Here is an 18,268-nt window from a genome sequence, read left to right as displayed (position 1 = left end):
GAAAGGCCCCTTGGTTGGTGGATGGGCTGCCACGGTGACCCCAGCCACGGTGCCGTTGTTTCTCGAAGCGACGCTATTCTTTACCTCAGCCTGGGAGTAAAAGCAAAGTCTTCCAGCCTGTACATGAGGAAGCAGTGTTTCCTTCAGTTTCTGCTTCAGCGGTTGCCGATGTTTACTTCCAGATATGACCCCAGAGACACTGAGCATCAGTGGGGAGGCTTGGGGATGCTGTGGTGGGGGGAAAATTAGAAAGAGAACGGGCTGAATGCAATACAAATAAGCTACGTTGGGAGAGGAGTCTTTCTTTTGGCTCACATTTCTTTGTGGAAGGAAGAGCTTGTCACCTATAGATAATGTGGTTAATTAAAATCTCTCGGATTTTAAGTTTTGCTTGAAAGATCTTCTCAGCCAGTCTGGTGTCAAATTCATTATGACCAACTGCTATTTTGAGTAGAGAAGCAGCATGGTGTAGTGAATAGAGCACAGGCCTGGGAATCAGAAGGTCATGGGTTCTAATCCCCACTCTGCCAATTGTCTGCTGTGTGACCTTGGACTAGTCAGTTCACTCTGTGCCTCAGTTACCTCACATGTAAAATGGGGATTGGGGCTGTACACCTCATGTGAGGCAGGGACTATGTCCAACCCAATTTTCTTGTAGCCACCTCAGCAGTTAGTATAGTATTGGAACATAGTAAACACTTAATAAATAGCATAATTATTTGTCATTATTATTAATGATGTAATAATGCTGACCAGGGGTGGGATGCTGTTAAAACATCCCAGTTTCTTAGTAATATGCTTTGAGGTTCCAGCTAAATTCCGTCCTAAAGAGAAAAGTGTCTTACCTTCATTAGGTTTCCCTTTGCAGCAGAATAGCCATCCACTAGCCCCTTCTCATTTGTTGGGCTCCAGAAAGATTACTGTGATGCTGTATCTATGGAAAAATCACGGGCTTGGGAGCCAGAGGAAGTGGGTTTTAATCCTGTCCCACCACACGTTTGCCGTGTGACCTTGGGCAAGTCACTTAACTTCTCTGGGCCTCAGTTACCTCATCTGTAATATGTGGATTAAGACCACATTATTATTGTTGTAATCATTATTTTACCCACTGAACACAAACAGCAGGATATCTAAACAACTGCTGCCTAGTGAGTCGGGCTGGGGGTCTTTTAGCTTGGGTGGGGGAATGTTTTAAAGACACAGAGTAGGACAATCTAAAGTGATATGGGCAAGGCAAGAGCTGCAGTTTCATGGTCAGAGAGATCTGTTAGAGGACAGGTTTCAGGAAGACTGTGAGGGAATGAAACAGAATGAAAGCTTTTCTAGGCACTGCCGAGAGCAAATTATAGTCCAGCAAGGAATAATCAATCTGTGAGTGCAATGGGGAAGGGAACATCATTATGATATTTGTAAAGCCCTTACTATGTATTCTGCACTGTTCTAAACTGAGAAGCAGCATGACCTAGGAATCAGAAGGTCATGGGTTCTAATCCTAGTTCCACCACTTGTCTGCTGTGTGACCTTGGGTAAATCACTTAACTTCTCTGTGCCTCAGTTATCTCATCTGTAAAATGGGGATTGAGACTGGGAGCCCCACATGGGACAGGGACTGTGTCCAACCCAATTTGCTCGTATCCACCCCAGCGCTTATTACAGTGCCTGGCCCATAGTTAAGTGCTTAACAAATATTCACTGTCGTATTTATTGAGCACATACTGTGTGCAGAGCACTGTATTAAGCGCTTGGAAAGTACAATTCAGCAAAAAATAGAGACAGTCCCTACCCACAACGGGATTAAACATGGGGGTAAGGACAAGTTAATCGGGTCAGGCACAGTCCCTGTCCCACACGGGAATCATAGTCTAAGGAAGAGGGAGAACTGGTACTAAACCCCCATTTTACAGAAGACAAAACTGAAGCACAGACAAGTTAAGTGACTGATCCAAGGTCTCAAGGCAAGTAATTGGTAGAAGTAGGACTCCCAGTCCCATGCTCTTTCCAGTAGGCTAAGCTGCTTCTTAACTGTATTTTCTCCACTGTTCAATGACTCTTTTGCATTTTAGATGTCCAAATGGGAAATAGTTTTGGGAAGAAGGTTATTATAATAATAATAAATGTGGTATTTGTTAAACACTTATTGTGTGCCAAGCACTGCACTCAACACTGGGGAAGATATAAGATAATCAAGTCGGACACTGTCCCACATGGGGCTCACAGTCTAAGGAGGAATGAGAAGATGTATTGAATCGCCATTTTACAGATAGGGAAATTAAGGACCAGAGAAGTGAAAAGATTTCTCTAAGGTCACACAGCAAACAAGTAGCAGAGTCAGGATTAGAATTTAGGTCTTCTGACTCCTAGGCTCATGCTCTTTCCACTAGACCATACTGCATCAGTGCTTAAAACAGTGTTTTGCACATAGTAAGCACTTAACAAATGCCATAGTGATCAGTAAATTTTTTTCAGCCACACCCTGACACGTAGTCAAAATTTTCACCATCAATTGAGTCATCTTTGAACACAGAGTATATTTATACAATATAATATTATTTGTATATTAGTTATATAATATATATGTACTAAAAATAGATAGTGACAAGTGATGTACAAGCCTCTGCCCTTGGAGTCAATTGGAAGCAAAAATGAAGGAAGGAGTTGGATTTTTAAATTTCTTATTCAGTTTGAGAGACCTACTCTACCAATGGAGAAAATCGAAAATGGCTTACAAAGCATCTGTAGACTGTAAGTTCATTGTGGGCAGGGAATATGATTGTTGTTGTACTCTCCCAAGTGTTTAGTACAGTGCTTTGAACACAGTAAACAATAAATACAGTTGAGTGAATGAAAGATTCTCTCTATGGCTATGTTTTTCTTCCTCATCCTCATGCAGATGGCACTCAAACCTGATGTGAACTGGCAGAGAGGGGTCGGAGAGAGGCTCGGTCAGAAGTCAGACAGGTAAGGGTCCTAGTTTCATTATTATCAATCAGTGGAATTTATTGAATGATTACTGTGTAATAATAATAATGGCATTTATTAAGTGTTTACTATGTGCAAAGCACTGTTCTAAGCGCTGGGGGAGATACAAGCTGGTCAGGTTGTCCCACATGGGTCTCACAGTCTTAATCCCCATTTTACAGATGAGGTCACTGAGGCACAGAGAAGTTAAGTGACTTACCCAAAGTCACACAGCTGACAAGTGGCAGAGCAGGGATTTGAACCCATGACCTCTGACTCCAAAACCCGGGCTCTTTCCACTGAGCCACATACTGTACTAAGTGCTTGGGAGGGTACAATACAAGAGAATTAGTAGACAAGTTCTTTTCTCATAGTGAGTTTGTAGTCTATTAAGGCTTTGATTTGGGAAGAAATGATCTTGTTTTGAGACTTGAAATGAAACAGGTGGCAACTACATGAAACAGTCCTACTCAGGTTGCCGTTGTGTTGAGGGTCTGCTCGTTGTACTCCAGGGAGCAAAGTGTAAAGCTGGGCTATCCCACCTTTCAGTGCATCGGGAGACAGGACAAGAGTGGTTCATTCTCAGAGATTTTGGCTGGTTCATGACGACCATCGTTATTCGTAAACCTAATAATCTATTTATATATAACAGCATGAAGCAGAAATTCTTGACAATTGATCTTAAGGCCTCACTCAGCTCTAATCCTCCTACCTATCCCCTCTCTTCTCCCATAACATCCCAGCTCACACTCTTCATTCCTCTCAAACTAACCTACTCACTGCTCTACGTTCTCATCCCTCCCTGCTCTAAAGTCTTGCTTACGTCCTCCCCGCTGCCTGGAATCTCCTCCCCCTACGTACCTGTTCTTCTGAAATTACATCTCCTCCAGGAAGCCTTCCCTGATTTGGTTTCCAATCTCCCCACCTCAAAACCCCCAACAGGAATTTCAGCCCTTGAGTACCATTTAAGGATTTACATTCTCCCAAGCCCTCCCTGCACTTGCCTATAAATTTTATACTTCTTCCTATCTCAAATTTGCTTTCATGCTTTTCTCCCCTGCTCTATCATCAGCCCCTTGAGGGTAGAGCTCAGTCCTACTGATGAATTAATCAAGGTTATACAATGGAGTGCTTACTGTCTGCAGAGCACTGTGCTAAATGCTCAGTGCGGTATAATGCACAGAGTTGGTACACACATTCCCTACCCATACGGATCTTACTGACTCTATTGTACTCTCCTAAGAGCTATGTCAACTGTTCTGCACACAAGAAGCATTCCGAAAATGAGTGACTGACGGATAATTGTCCTAGATATTCAAAGTTGAGGATGCTGGTAGTGGATGGCTATGGCCAGAGAGACCAATGAGAGGCAGACAGCCCCATCCACACTTTGTAGATACAAAAAGTGATATGCTACCACATGCCTCACCCAGTTCTGCTTTCCTTCCTTCTTAAATAATCCAATCTCACCTGCACAGCCCTTATCTAGGTTCTATACAGAGTAAATCATCTGGTTTTCCCCCTCAAGAGGTTTCAGTGAGGGAAAGCTCTGCCTCCGCTGTGCTTGACTCTGCTTCTCTGAGCTTAGCCCAGGACAAATCAACTCTTCCAGCTCCCTACCTGCTGTAACTAAATCACCTACACTCCCCACAGGTGAATTCACTCTCTTGGCATTGCCTCTCCTCATCTTCAAGCCACCACCTCTCAGGGCCTGGCAACCAATATTACACTGTCTCCTGTGTTTGTAAGTAATAGATGTGGCAGGTATTCAGTAGTGGCCAACGGAGGAAATTATAATAAATATCTTTGGCAGTGTTACAGCAGAGCCCGTTTAAAGTCTCAATGGCTGAGAATCTGTCAGCTTTTTCATTATAAAACCTATTTTTCAGGGGTTTATAACTTGTAAGTAAAAATGTGCTTCGGGCTGAATCCTGGCATACAGTGTCTCCGTCCAGAAAAAGAGACTTTAACAGATTTGCTCAAATCAATTTGGGAATAGTAAAGGAAAACAGTCTCATACTTTCAGATGTGTTTTGCACTCTTTGCAATCGCCGAAGCCTTACTGAGGATCTGATATTTAAGATATCTACCTAATATGAATAGCCATTCTTTAGAAGCCTTGCCCAGTTTAGATATCCCTGATAAGATAATATTCACTGCTATACTTACCCTATTGTTCCTTCCTCGAAAAAGCAGTGCATGAAGAGAAACTTTCAGCAAATAAAATGGATATGAAATCCCATTGGAGGTTGTGAGAATTGTCCAATATATTTCCCAAAGACCTGGTTGACAAGTCGTCTCCTTCTATGCTTAATTTCTGCCCCAGTGCAATTTTCGAGGTCTGGAAAATAACCAAATGAAATGAAATCTCATCCTCTTTAATAAGGCCATCAGTATCGCTAATAGTCCAGTGGCTTCTTTCTTGATAAAACTGTTGATTCAACAGTAGGCGTAGGCACATTTTACATTGATTGTGTGTAATTAGAGGTTTGAAAGACAAATGGGCTCAAGCCGTGTTTGCTTTAATGCTTTTAGTTATGTCAGCAACATGAGCTAGTATTTTTTAAAGGGCCTGAAAAAAATGATGATTATCGCAATGTCCCCGGTTCCACTTTACAGGCTTTTAAACACTTCACATTCTGATGTCAGTCATTTCTCAATTCTGTTTATGCATCTGGCAAAAAAGGAAGATCAGAAGATCTGAGGCATTTGAAACACACTCACTGGAGGGACAAGAAGTAGCATATTAGAATTTGAAGGGTTTGGCAGACCAAGGGAGCCCCACACTTCATTAGCCGAAATTAATGGGCACGGTTTTCCCAGCGTTGACATAACTCATCGTGGAGATGTTTTCGACTGCTCCCTTCCGTGGGGCTTCATGGTCTAGATGAATCTACATGTTGACAATCCTAATGGGATTTGAATGATTTCAGAGATGCTCATTAGGGCTAGGAAAGCACTTCCTGTTGACTGAATAGGATTTCCTTCTGCTCTGTAAAGATTCAGACAAATTAGTCATTCGAAAGATGTAAGAATTCCAGGATCCACCTTCCCGGTCCCTGAGCTCCATGTTCCGTCTCAGTTCACAAAGGAATGGTGGGATCGATGCCCTCTGACTGTCAACCAAATGGCAAGGCATGGATCCATTAATATTTCAACCTTTCTTGGGCCTTCTATCAGCCCTATTTTTTTGTTCTAATGGTGGTATTTGTTAAGTGCTTACTATGTGCTAATAATAATTTTGGTATTTGTTAAGCACTTACTAAGTGCTCAGTAAATATAATTGAATGAATTAATGTGCCTAGCACTTTTCTAAGAGCTGAGGAACATAGAAGATAATCAAGTCGCACATGGAACTCACAATTTAAGAGGAAGAAAAAGTATCAAATCCCCACTTTGCATATGAGGGAACTGAGGCACAGAGAACTTAAGTGACTAGCCCAAAGTCAGACAACAAGTGGAGGAGCAGGATTAGAATCCAAGTCCTCTGACTCCCAGGCTTGTGCTCTTTCTACTCAGACATATCAATCACTATACCAAGTCCTGGGGTAGATTCAAAATAATCAGGTCCCACATGGGGCTTACATTCTAATCACTCATAATGAACCCCATCATTGTTTGCAAAGCCTTCATGAACCTGTTGATATTTTCTTTCCACTCACTTTTCTGGAATAATGAATTCCATATGGTTTCCATTAACTGATGAGATTTAGAGAACAACAGTTGAACTTCACCTGTCTCCACCTTTCCTGATTTTGCAAACTTCAGTAGGTTCACTTCTAAGCTTTCATTGTTTTAGAGGAAAGAGCACAAATCTATTTGGTCTCTCTTCAGATAGAAGTTGTTCTCTCCCTATGATTATTGTGGTTTCTGGGTGTCTTTTTTATAACTATCTGGGAATATTAGATGTGTTTTCCAGTTACCTTAATTGGTTGATTTGCTCATTAGTATTTTTTCTCTTCAGTATATACCAGTACATATTTCCTGTGATTGCTGGGGGAGGGAGAGAGAAACAGCCAGAAGTTGAGTAGGAGGCAAAGTAATATAGCTAAATAGAAAGAGAAGAGGCTTGAGAATAAGAGGACTCCTGATTGTACTACTGTCTCCTGAGTGACGCTGGGTAAGTCATGTAACTGCTCTTACAGTTTCTTCATCTATAAAATGAGGAGTCAATAACTGTTCTCCCTTCCACTTCAACTGTGTCCAACCTATCCTAGTGCTTAGTACAGTGCTGACACATAGCACGTAACAAATACCCCAGTTATCACTTTTTTATTGTTGGAAGAATGCCTTTTGGGTCCGTAAAGTCAACATCCCTGGACAAAAAGCCACCATGAGTGTGGTGGACAGGCTCAATATGAATCCTGAAAAAAGCAGGCTAATAGGAATGGTCAAGCAAAAACTCCTCACTCTCGGCTTCAAGGCTGTCCATCACCTCGCCCCCTCCTACTTCACCTCCCTTCTCTCCTTCTACAGCCCAGCCCGCACCCTCTCCTCCTGTGCCGCTAACCTCCTCGCTGTACCTCGTTCTCGCCTGTCCCACCGTCGACCCCCGGCCCACGTCATCCCCCTGGCCTAGAATGCCCTCCCCCCATGCATCCGCCAAGCTAGCTCTCTTCCTCCCTTCAAAGCCCTACTGAGAGCACACCTCCTCCAAGAGTCCTTCCCAAACTGAGCCCCCTTTTTCCTCTCCTCCTCCCCATCCCCCCTGCCCTACCTCCTTCCCCTCCCCACAACACCTGTATATATGTTTGTTCAGATTTATTACTCCATTAATTTTACTTGTACATATTTACTATTCTATTTATTTTGTTAATGATGTGCATTTAGCTTTAATTCTATTTGTTTTGATGATGACAGCTGTCCACATGTTTTGTTTTGTTGTCTGTCTCCCCTTTCTAGACTGTGAGCCCGCTGTTGGGTAGGGACCATCTCTATATGTTGCCAACTTGGACTTCCCAAGTGCTTAGTACAGTGCTCTGCACACAGTAAGCGCTCAATAAATATGAATGAATGAATGAAGACTGGAGTAGTCATGCTGCCAACTGCCTACTGGTTTGTGGTGCCATGGCACCGCATTCATTCATTCAATCGTATTGAGCGCTTACTGTGTGCAGAGCACTGTACTAACTGCATTGGCACTGGGCTGCAGTCACCTTGGCTATAAATGGGTATTGCACATGAAATTCTAGAGGAGCAGCATTGCATAATGGGCAGAGCACAGGCCTGGGTGTCAGAAGGTCATGGGTTCTAATCTCGGCTCCACCACTTGTCTGCTGGGTGATGTTGATGAAGTTACTTAACTCCTCAGGGTTCCAGTTGCTTCATCTTTAAAATGGGGATTGAGACTGTGAGCCCCATGTAGGACAGGGACTGTGTCAGTGCCCGGCACATAGTAAGTGCTTATCAAATACCACTATTATTTTTAGTGTGAACTTCACAATGTGTAGCACCTCTCCCCTCCTAGTGGCTTTTGTACCTGTTGCCTGTGCCAGAACATACATGGCGCAGTGTGACCTAGGGGAAAGAACAAGGGCCTGAGAGTCAGAGGACCTGGGTTCTAATCCTTACTCTGCCCCTTGTCAACTGTGTGACCTTGGGCAAGTCACTTCACTTCTCTGGGCCTCAGTTACCTCATTTGGAAAATGGGGATTAAGACTGTGAGCACCATGTGGGACAGGGACCATGTCCAATCTGATTAACTTATATCTACACCAGTGGTTGGCACTTAGTAAGCACTTAACAATACCACAATTATTTAGTGGCAGGGAGAGGGAGCATGAATTGTGCTTTCACCCAATCACTAATCAATTCCTTTGTGTTAGTTCTCAGTCCCCAAGTTTTTGTGACTGACCAAGGCTCATCTACTACTCTGCCGAACACCAGTAATATTGGGTGCCAAGCACTGTTTTAGGAGCATGGGAGCAAGCAATAAAAATAACACCAACAGTTCTGGATCTCCAATAGTTTACAGACTGACAACCAGAAGCCGACATCAATTTTGTTCATAGAGAGGAAAGGATAGAAAGGATGGCCCAGGAAATATCGTGAAGGAAACAACAGAGTTTAGTGGCAAACTGAATGTAGTGGTGAAAAAACAGAAATAAAAAGGCCATTCATTCATTCAATTGTATATTGAGTACTTACTGTGTGCAGAGCACTGTACTAAGCGCTTGGAAAGTACAATTCAGTAACATATAGAGACAGTCCCTACCCAACAACAAGCTCACAGTCTAGAAGAGGGAGACAGACAGCAAATCAGAACAAGTACACAGGTGTCAATACCATCAAAATAAATAGAGTTATAGACCAGCAAGACCAAAGGGTGAGAGCTTCTGGGAAGGGAAAAATGGTATGATTGTTGACTATGATGGAAAAGATAGGAGAATAATTATAATAATTATGACAATAATGATACAGGACTTACTATGTGGCAAGCACACAGCAGTGGGGTAGATACAGGATTATCAGGTGAGACATGAGTCCCTGACTAATACGTGGTTCACCTTCTAAGGTGGAGGGAGAACAGGCATTTAATCTCCATTTTACAGATCGGGCAACTGATGCACAGAGCAGTTAAGTAACTTGCCCAAGTTCACACAACTGTTAAGTGTAAGATTCTAGGATTAGGGCCTATGTTCTTTCTCCAAGGCCACACTGCTTCTCTAAGAGGAGCTGCTGTTAGAGGAAGATGAAGTGTTCATTCATGTGAAGTTTGAAGTGCTGAAGGATTCTCTAGATGGAGATGTGTGAGATTTTAAAGCAAGTGAGGGCCTGGGTTAGTGAACTAGACTTGAGGGAGTCGCTCACCCTGTGAGCAGGTGGGCACCCTGAGACATTGAGCAGTGAGGCCTAGTGGAGAGAGCATCAGCCTGGGAGACAGAGAACCTGGTTCTAATCCTGGCTCTGCCCTTGTCAGCAGTGTGACCTTGGGTAAGTCACTTTACTTCTCTATGCCTCAGTTACCTCATCTGTAAAATGGAGATTAAGACTGTGAACCCCAATGTGGGACATGGACTGTGTCCAAACTGATTAGCTTGTATCTCCCCAGTGCTTAGAACAGTGCCCTGAGTATAGTACATGCCTAACAAATACCATTATTTTAAAAAAGGGTGTCAAGCAAGAAGAGTAGAGGTTCTGAACGAGAGGCTTGAGGAACACAAACTGATCAGCTTGTATCTACCCAGTGCTTAGAACAGTGCCCTGAGGAACACACACCATTCATGTCTGAAAGGAAACATTGTGAACATGTCTGGGTGTTCTCTGCCCCAACTCTCCATTCTCTGCGTTCCTCAGGATTCTTACTGAAGTAGGCTCGGGAAGATCATTTAGTCAGACTAAAATATGGTGGGAGAATATCCTGCCTACAGAGTGTACCCAAAAAAAGCGCATTCCCATGAGTTGGGAACTTTTAGTTCTTCCAATTCAAAACTATGAGTTATTGGTGTGCTCCAGATGCTTCTGAAGAAAAATAATGATCGCATCTGGATGGAACAGGTGCATTTAGGGAAGAGATTTTCTGTTAAAAACATGGTTTGGGCTGTGTTTCTGTAGGAGATGTCTAGCATTCAGTGCTTACCCATAGTCATATAATGAAGCAATTGGAACAAATATGTGACCTGTCCTTAGCCCTAACATCCACATATCTAACTAACCAAATGTTTGCCAGAGTTTTCCATTCCCTTGCTCAGCAATGCCCCCTTCCTCCTCTTTCTAGTCTAAAATGTAGGCCTGTAGACACAGTGGTCTACGTTCCTTTCATAGGCCTGTAACCTTGGCATTATGCTCTACTCATTTCTCTCATCTCTGTCGCCAAATCCTGTTGCTTGTACTTTTACAACATCACTGAAATCCACCCTTCCTCCTCCATCAAAACTGCTACTATCTGATTTGAACACTTGTCCTGTCTTGCCTCCTCACTCACCACCTCCTGTCTCTCCCCACTCCAATTCATACTTCACTCTGCTGTCTGGATCATTTTTCTTAAAAAAATTTCAGTACATATCTCCCCACTCCTCAGTAACCTCCAGGAGTTGCCCATCCATCTCTGCATCAAACAGAAACTCCTTACCATTGGCTTGAAAGAACTCAATCAGCTTGTCCCCTCCTACCCTACCTCACTGATATCCTACTATAGCCCAGCCCACACAATGTTCTCCTCTAGCTCCAGTTTGTCGCTGTGCCTTGATCTCCTTATCTATCTCACCACTGACCTTTTCCCATATCCTCCTTCTAGCCTGGAATTCCCTCCACCTCCATCTATGCCAAACTACCACTTTCCTCACCTTCATAATCTTAAGAGCACAACTCCTCCAAGAGGCCTTCTCTGATTAAGTACTTTTTCTCCTAACTCCCTTTCCTCTCTGCTTTTTTTGAGCTTGAATCTGTACTCTTTAAATACTTGATATTCACCCTACCCTCAGCCTTACAGAATTTATGTACATATCTGTAATTCATTTATATGAATATTAGTCTCCCTCCTAGACTGTAAGCTTATTGGGGGCAGGAAATAGATCTACCAGCTCTGCTGTATCGTATTCTGCTAAGTACTTAGTACAGTGCTCTGCACACAGTATGTGCTCAATGATTATGATTGGTAGTAATCAAAGCCTTTTGTTAAAAAATGTGGAATCAGTACCCTTTTTTTTCCCTCCAACTTTCAGTTCTCCTTGGGCAGACTCATGGACTGAGAGTGGTCATGGAAAATTTGGGTTTGGAAGATAGTCAAGTGAGTTCCTCCTGAGGGGAGGATGGCGGAGGAGAGAGAGCTTCCTGTCATTATACGAATGGGCAAATACCGCTTTTTACTGACTTAATCTTGGGCAGACCAAATGGAAGACATGAATGTTATTTCATGGGCACTGCAAAAGGGACATCTCAGTAAAGATCGAATTTAATTTTCCATTATTTCACTTAGTGTCATATTTAGTTAGTGGGTTTTATATGCATATATCTCTACATTTAGATATATATGTGCATACATATGTATATATATGTACAGACATATACATACATACACGTATTAAACACCCTATTTAATAAAGTGACAAAAGCAAATGTGAACCATTAGGAAATATTTCAGATCTCTCCATTATAAATCATTTATGCTGATCACTCTGCCTGTAGTGGAAATCATCTTACAGAGCAAGATGAAGAACATTTCTTAATGAAGGATTTCATATAAATATCTTTCCATTTATCTTGGTGTCAGTGCAGACCTGAGCAGAATGCCAAACCATTAATTGGTGCGGAAACCCTAGATTAGAACAACGGTAATGTTTCTGAGGAACCGTCTGAGAGGAAGGAAGAGATCTTTTCACCAATGCAAATGGCCAAAGTCACCATTGCGTGTCTTCCTGAAACATTTAGGTGACATTTGCCTCTCTGGCATCATTGGCTTCCCACTCTGCCTTGTGCTTGGGGTTCTCTGGGAGCTGGTGAGAGCCTATATATCTTTAAAACCTGACCTTAGCCAGGGAGATTCAAAGTAATGAACATTCAAACACAATTTGAACTTTAACTTATAAGGATTGTGAGTTAATCAATATCACTTTCCCGAAAAGGTCATGGGCTGAGGCAGGTGCTTGAATAAAATCGGTGCATTTGGGAGGTGACAGTAGCCACATAATATTCCCCACAAGCCCTGAATTCTTGGAGGATATTTTTTCATTCTTTTTAGATCATCAGACCTGTTCTGGTTTTAGGATCTGACCCTGAGTTTTGTCTCAAATAAACCAAATGTTGTAAAGGGTCGGGGAATGTATCTACCAGCTCTGTTGTACCGTACTGTCCCGAGCACTTAATACAGTGCTCTACACACAGAAAGCCCTCAAATACCACTGATGAAGTAGAGAAGCAACATGGCCTAGTGGCAGGAGCATAGAGCTGGGAGTCAAGAAACCTAGGTTCTAATCCCAAGTCTGCCACTTGCCTGCTGTTGGATGTCGGGCAGGCCACTAACTTCTCTCTGCCTCAGTTTTATCATCTGTAAAATGGGGATTAATTGTCTGTTCTCCCTCCCATTTAGACAGGAAGTTCCAAGGGACAAGGATTCAGTCTGTTCTCATTGCTCTCATCAGCACTCAGCACAGTGCTTGGCATATAATCAGCACTAACTGCCACTAATTATTTTTTTTTATTATGATTAGTACTATTAATAATAACCTCAATCCAGGCTATCTGACCCCTCTCAGGGTTGCACCTGGAGAGTTTCCAATACTCTACCAGTCTTGACTATGGGCGGAAGAATCAAGCAGAGGCGTACCCATTCCATTCCTAGCTTGGCCAGTGACTAGCAAGTGGAAGACAATCTGCTACAAGTCAAAACTCACCCAGGCTGGGCATCAGCGGCATGGGAGAGAGGCGAGGGCGTAGACTCAAGTTTACTGCGGGGAAGAAGGTAATGGTAAACCCCTTCTGTATTTTTACCTGGAAAACTCTATGGATATGCTACCAGAATGATTGCAGATGGAGGTGGGGCGTTCTGGGAGAGCTGTGTCCCTGGCATCGCTATGGGTCAGAGACGACTTGACAGCAAAAGATAAGACAGGTTATCTGATCTAAGTATTGAAGTCCCTTTCCATTCCACCACTGACATCGTCAAGAAATATCATAGCGGATGTTAAATTTAAATACACCATCGATGGAGAATAATCACATCATATACTTTCAGAATGTGAAATATCACATGATTTAGGGCTGCCTATTTAACTCTCAGTGTTTTTCTTGGTGAAAAATCACATTCCTCCACCAGCAAACCCAGACACGAGATTTAGATCCTAAAAGTCAAACCTATACGGGCCAGAGCGTTTCTCTTCTTTCAACACTACAGATCTGTAGTATTTTATTCTCAAAGTCCTCTTCGAAACACATCACAAGGCCTCGAGAAAATTGTTCCACACCGAGTTCCAATACAGCATTCCTCGTAAACGTCAGGGGAAAAAAAAAATGGATGGTATCCTTCTCACCTTAGGCCCGAGGGGCAGCGAAGGAAACTTTTTAACCTGGTCTTTTCATTATGACTGGGTGAATTCTGGAAAGAAACATCATAAAATAGCACTTGGTGATCTCTGTGGCGACGCTATTCTGTTTTATCAGTCAGCCTAAAGGAAAGCAGGGCCCCGGTTTAATGGAGTGAACTGACAAATGATCTTCATTTCTGGGCATAACTGACTGTCACCACAATATTTATGGGGACGAGGCTGAGTGCTCCACTGTATTTTCCACCATATTTTCAGGAATATTAAACGAAGGTGCCATGAAGCGTGGAACATAATTTAGCAAATTGCGGCTAGCTGGGGGCAGACTAGGCTAGAGTCGGATGTGATGTTGCCCTAGGGGTTGGTGTGGCTTAGTGGATAGAGCCTGGGCCTCGGAGTCAAAAGGACTTAGGATCTAATCCCAACTCTGCCACTTGTCTGCTGTGTAACCTGGGGCAAGTCACTTCACTTCTCTGGGCCTCAGTTACCTCATCTGTCAAATGGGCATTAAGAGTATGAGCCCCATGTAGGACAGAGACTGTGTTCAACCTGATTAACTTTCATTCATTCAATCGTATTTCTTGAGCGGTTACTGTGTGCAGAGCACTGCACTAAGCACTTCGAAAGTACAGCCCCTACCCAACAATGGGCTCACAGTCTAGAAGGGGGAGACAGGCAACAAAACAAAGAAACCAAGTAGACAAGCATCAATAGCATCAAAATAAATAAATAGAATTATATATATATACATCATTAATAAAATAAATCGAGTAATATATACCCAAGGGCTGTGGGGCAGGGAGGGGGGTAGAGCAGAGGGAGGGAGTCAGGACAATGGGGAGGGGAGGAGGAGCAGAGGAAAAGGGGGGCTCAGTCTGGGAAGGCCTCCTGGAGGAAGTGAACTTTCAGTAGGGCTTTGAAAGTGTTTAGAACAGTGCTTGGCACATAGTAGGCTCTTAACAAGTATTATTATTATTTCTGTTGAACTAGGTGCAATCTGATAATGCCAGAAACCCCCACTCCATGCTATCATGCCAAAGAACGGGCTTAATCAATCTGACAAATAATGGTATTTCCTGAGTGCCTCCTGGGTGTGAAGCCTTGTGCATTTAGAACAGCACAACAGACCCTAAAGGGCTGAGAGAGCAGCATCAGTGTGAGCTAGTGGAATCAGTATGGGCGGAGTCGTCGGAGGGTCTGGGTGCTAATCTTGACTTTGCCACTTGCCTGGTCTGTGAGGTAAGAGTGCGCCTCAGTTTCCTGATCTGTAAAATTGGGATTCAATTTCAGGCAGGGTATGTGTCTGACATGATTATTTTGAAACCACAGTGCTTGGCACACAGTATTATACTCTCCAAAGTGCTTAGTACGGTGCTTTGCACACAGCAAGCACTCAGTAAATACCGTTGATGAGTGCTTAACAAATGCCATTACTACTATCATTATTATTATTATTTGTATTCTGTGTCCTCAGGGAGTTTTCCAAGCTAATGGAGGAAGCAGTTGAGCATTATTTACGGGTAGTAAGAGCAGGAGAAAGACTGTGGCTATGACCAGCACTAGCACGATCATGTTGGATTTAAATGATCTGAATAGATAGCTAATTGTACAATAAAATATACACATACATAAGTGACAAGAATAATAGTTGGATTGACATGACCTAGGTGTTGTGAATTAACTGGGGTAGGCTCCCAGGAGGAGGTGGGATTTTAGGTGGGCTTAGACAACATGGAAACCTGTGAGCTGGCAGATTTGAGTGGGGAGGGAGTTATGGAGAATAGCATGTGAGGAGATGGTGGTCAGAGTCGAGAGAATTTTTGCACCACCTTAGCACTTTAGTATTTGCAACCCTCTGTAATACTGATTACGTATCTCTGTACCTCCCCTATTGTCATTTCTGTAGAGAAGTTGTGTAGCCTAGAGGAAAGAACATTGGCCTGTGAATCAGAGGACCTGGGTTCTAATCCCAGACCTGCCAGTGGTCTGCTGTGTGACTTTGGGCAAGTCACCTAACTTCCTTGTGCCTCAGTTTCCTCATCTGTAAAATGGGGATTCAATCCTTGTTCTCCCTCCTACTCTGACTCTGGGGATAGGGACTTGGTCCAACCTATGAATTTATTTCTATCCCAGGGCTTAGAACAGTGTTGACACATAGTAAGTCCTTAAATACCATAGTAAATAAATTAATTTTATTTCAGTGTCTGTCTCCCAACCACTAAATTTTAATATTCTAAAGGGCAGGTCTGATGCTTAGCAATTCCATTGTACTTTCCCAAAGCACTCTTTGCACAAAGTATGCGTTCAATAAATATTACAGATTGAGAATGAGATATAGGTATAAGGTGAGGCCTAGGTTCATTGAAAAATTTTAACTTTGTGTGCATTCCTGAAAACTCCCCCCCATGCCTAGTTGCTGTGACTAGCAGGAAATGGGCCCCTTACCAGATTTAGGTCAGTAAACACTGGAGACTGAAAGCTAGTTGTGGGCAGAGAATGTGTCTGTTACATTGAACTCTCCCAAACACTTAGTACAGTGCTATGCACACAGTAAGCACTCAATAAATATGACTGACTAAGGAGAGCCTCTGTGAAAAGATTGTCCCCAGAAGGTTCCCACAAATGTCAAACCACAGTAGACAGGATGTTGAGCCATATTTCAGACCAAAGGGGAATGAATAAAGCATTTTCTCCCGCTGATATTTCCAGAAACCTTTCGAGAAATCATATACAAAACCAGAATGGAATGGCTGGCTTGTCATTAGAGCAGTGACTGGTCTCAGGGCTTTTAAAATGGAGCCCGCTGCATCAGTCATTATACCTTCAGGCATTATCAGGAGAGTTTTCCATGCATTACTCTTCCTCTGCCTTCTTGCTGGGTTTCCAAACAAAGCATGGTCTTATAGGACTATGCCATGTGTGAGGATAGGGTCAGAGACAGATGAGTCAAGAGTGAGGAAGAGAGCCCAGTATGGGCCAGGGACTGTGTCTGACCTGATTACTCCAGCTCTTAGTACAGTGCTTGAAAACAATAATAATAATTATGGTATTTAGGTACTTACTATGTATCAAGTACTTTCAAAGTGCTGGGGTAGATGGAAGGTTATCAGGTTGGACACAGTCCCTCACCCACTTGGGTCTCACAGCCTGCCTGAGGGAGAGGGGTTTGATTTTCTTTTTACAGATGAGGTAACTTAGGCCCAGAGAAGTTGTAACTTGCCTCAGGTCACACAGCAGGCAACTGGTGAAGCTGGGATTAGAACCCAGGTCTTCTGACTCCTGGACCCCAGCTGCTTGAATAATACCACAATTGTTAGTAGTAGTTGTAGTAGTAGTGAGAGTGTGTGCTTGAGAGGAGCAGGCATTGTGCCTGGTTTTTTATTAAAGATCTTAAGCCTTGATATTGGACTCAGTTCCCTGTGTTTCACTAATAAAGCCCTGTTTCTCAGCTGGCCCATTGGCAAACACCGCTTGGGATTATTTCAGAACGCTAGCCCAGATAAGAGGTTTTGTGTGAACTAGAAAGTTGCATTGTGTGTTTGACAGCAGCCTTTGTAACAGAAACATACCCCCTTGAACTCCAAAGACTTTAGACTATGAGCTCCGTGTGGGCAGGGAGGGGTCTATCAACCCCATTGTATTGTTACTCTGCAGACAGTGAGTGTTCAATAAATTCCATTGATTCTGGGGACGAGGTTGCTGCGCTAGAATGGCTAAACGAAATGGAGCACGGACCTGAGATTTAGAAGGACCTGGGTTCTAATCCCGGTTCTGCCACATGTCTGCTGTGTGACCTTGGGTAAATCATTGAAATTCTCTGAGCCTCAGTTATCTATAAAATGGGGATCGAGTGTGAGTCTCTTGTGGGACTGGGACTGTGTCCAACCTGATTACCTTGTATCTACCCCAGTGTTTACAACAGGGCTTGGCACAGCGTAAGCACTTACCAAGAACCATAACTCTAGTGGTTTCCCACCTTCAGAGTCTTGCTAATTATTTGAGAAGTTATTCAGCCCTCTGCCCGATTCTCCACCTCTGCCACCCACAAAATTGTCTGTAATTCACTTTGAGCCAATATGATTGATTGACACGGGATTTTTTGCGGGTCTCTGTGAGGTGGATTCTTTAGCTAGAATCTTCTTTGTACTGGACCTTCTGGGCTTCCTCGGGAGAGTCTGAAATCCTTTTCATTTAGCATTTTGCCTCAAGACACTCTAGAATCCTTTGGTTTCATAGGATTTGGGGCTTCTGTTCCAGACTTCTAGGCTTAATCCAGTAAGAAATAACATGGCAATTTTACAATGTCTGTAATGCCTTCTTTTTCAGACCTG

General features: G+C 43.1%; 1 non-coding gene across 1 annotated transcript; it reads left to right on the top strand.

The window, feature by feature from the left end:
- The first annotated feature begins 13,141 nt into the window (after positions 1 to 13,141).
- LOC119935335 lies at positions 13,142 to 13,279 on the top strand. Its single transcript, XR_005453220.1, has one exon. It is a non-coding gene; the product is annotated as a small nucleolar RNA SNORA7 (small nucleolar RNA).
- Positions 13,280 to 18,268: the final 4,989 nt, after the last annotated feature.

Source organism: Tachyglossus aculeatus, chromosome 11, assembly GCF_015852505.1.
Source record: "Tachyglossus aculeatus isolate mTacAcu1 chromosome 11, mTacAcu1.pri, whole genome shotgun sequence".
Taxonomy (NCBI): domain Eukaryota; kingdom Metazoa; phylum Chordata; class Mammalia; order Monotremata; family Tachyglossidae; genus Tachyglossus; species Tachyglossus aculeatus.
The sequence above is the reverse complement of the archived record's forward strand: the minus strand, read 5'-3'. Positions and strand labels throughout refer to the sequence as shown.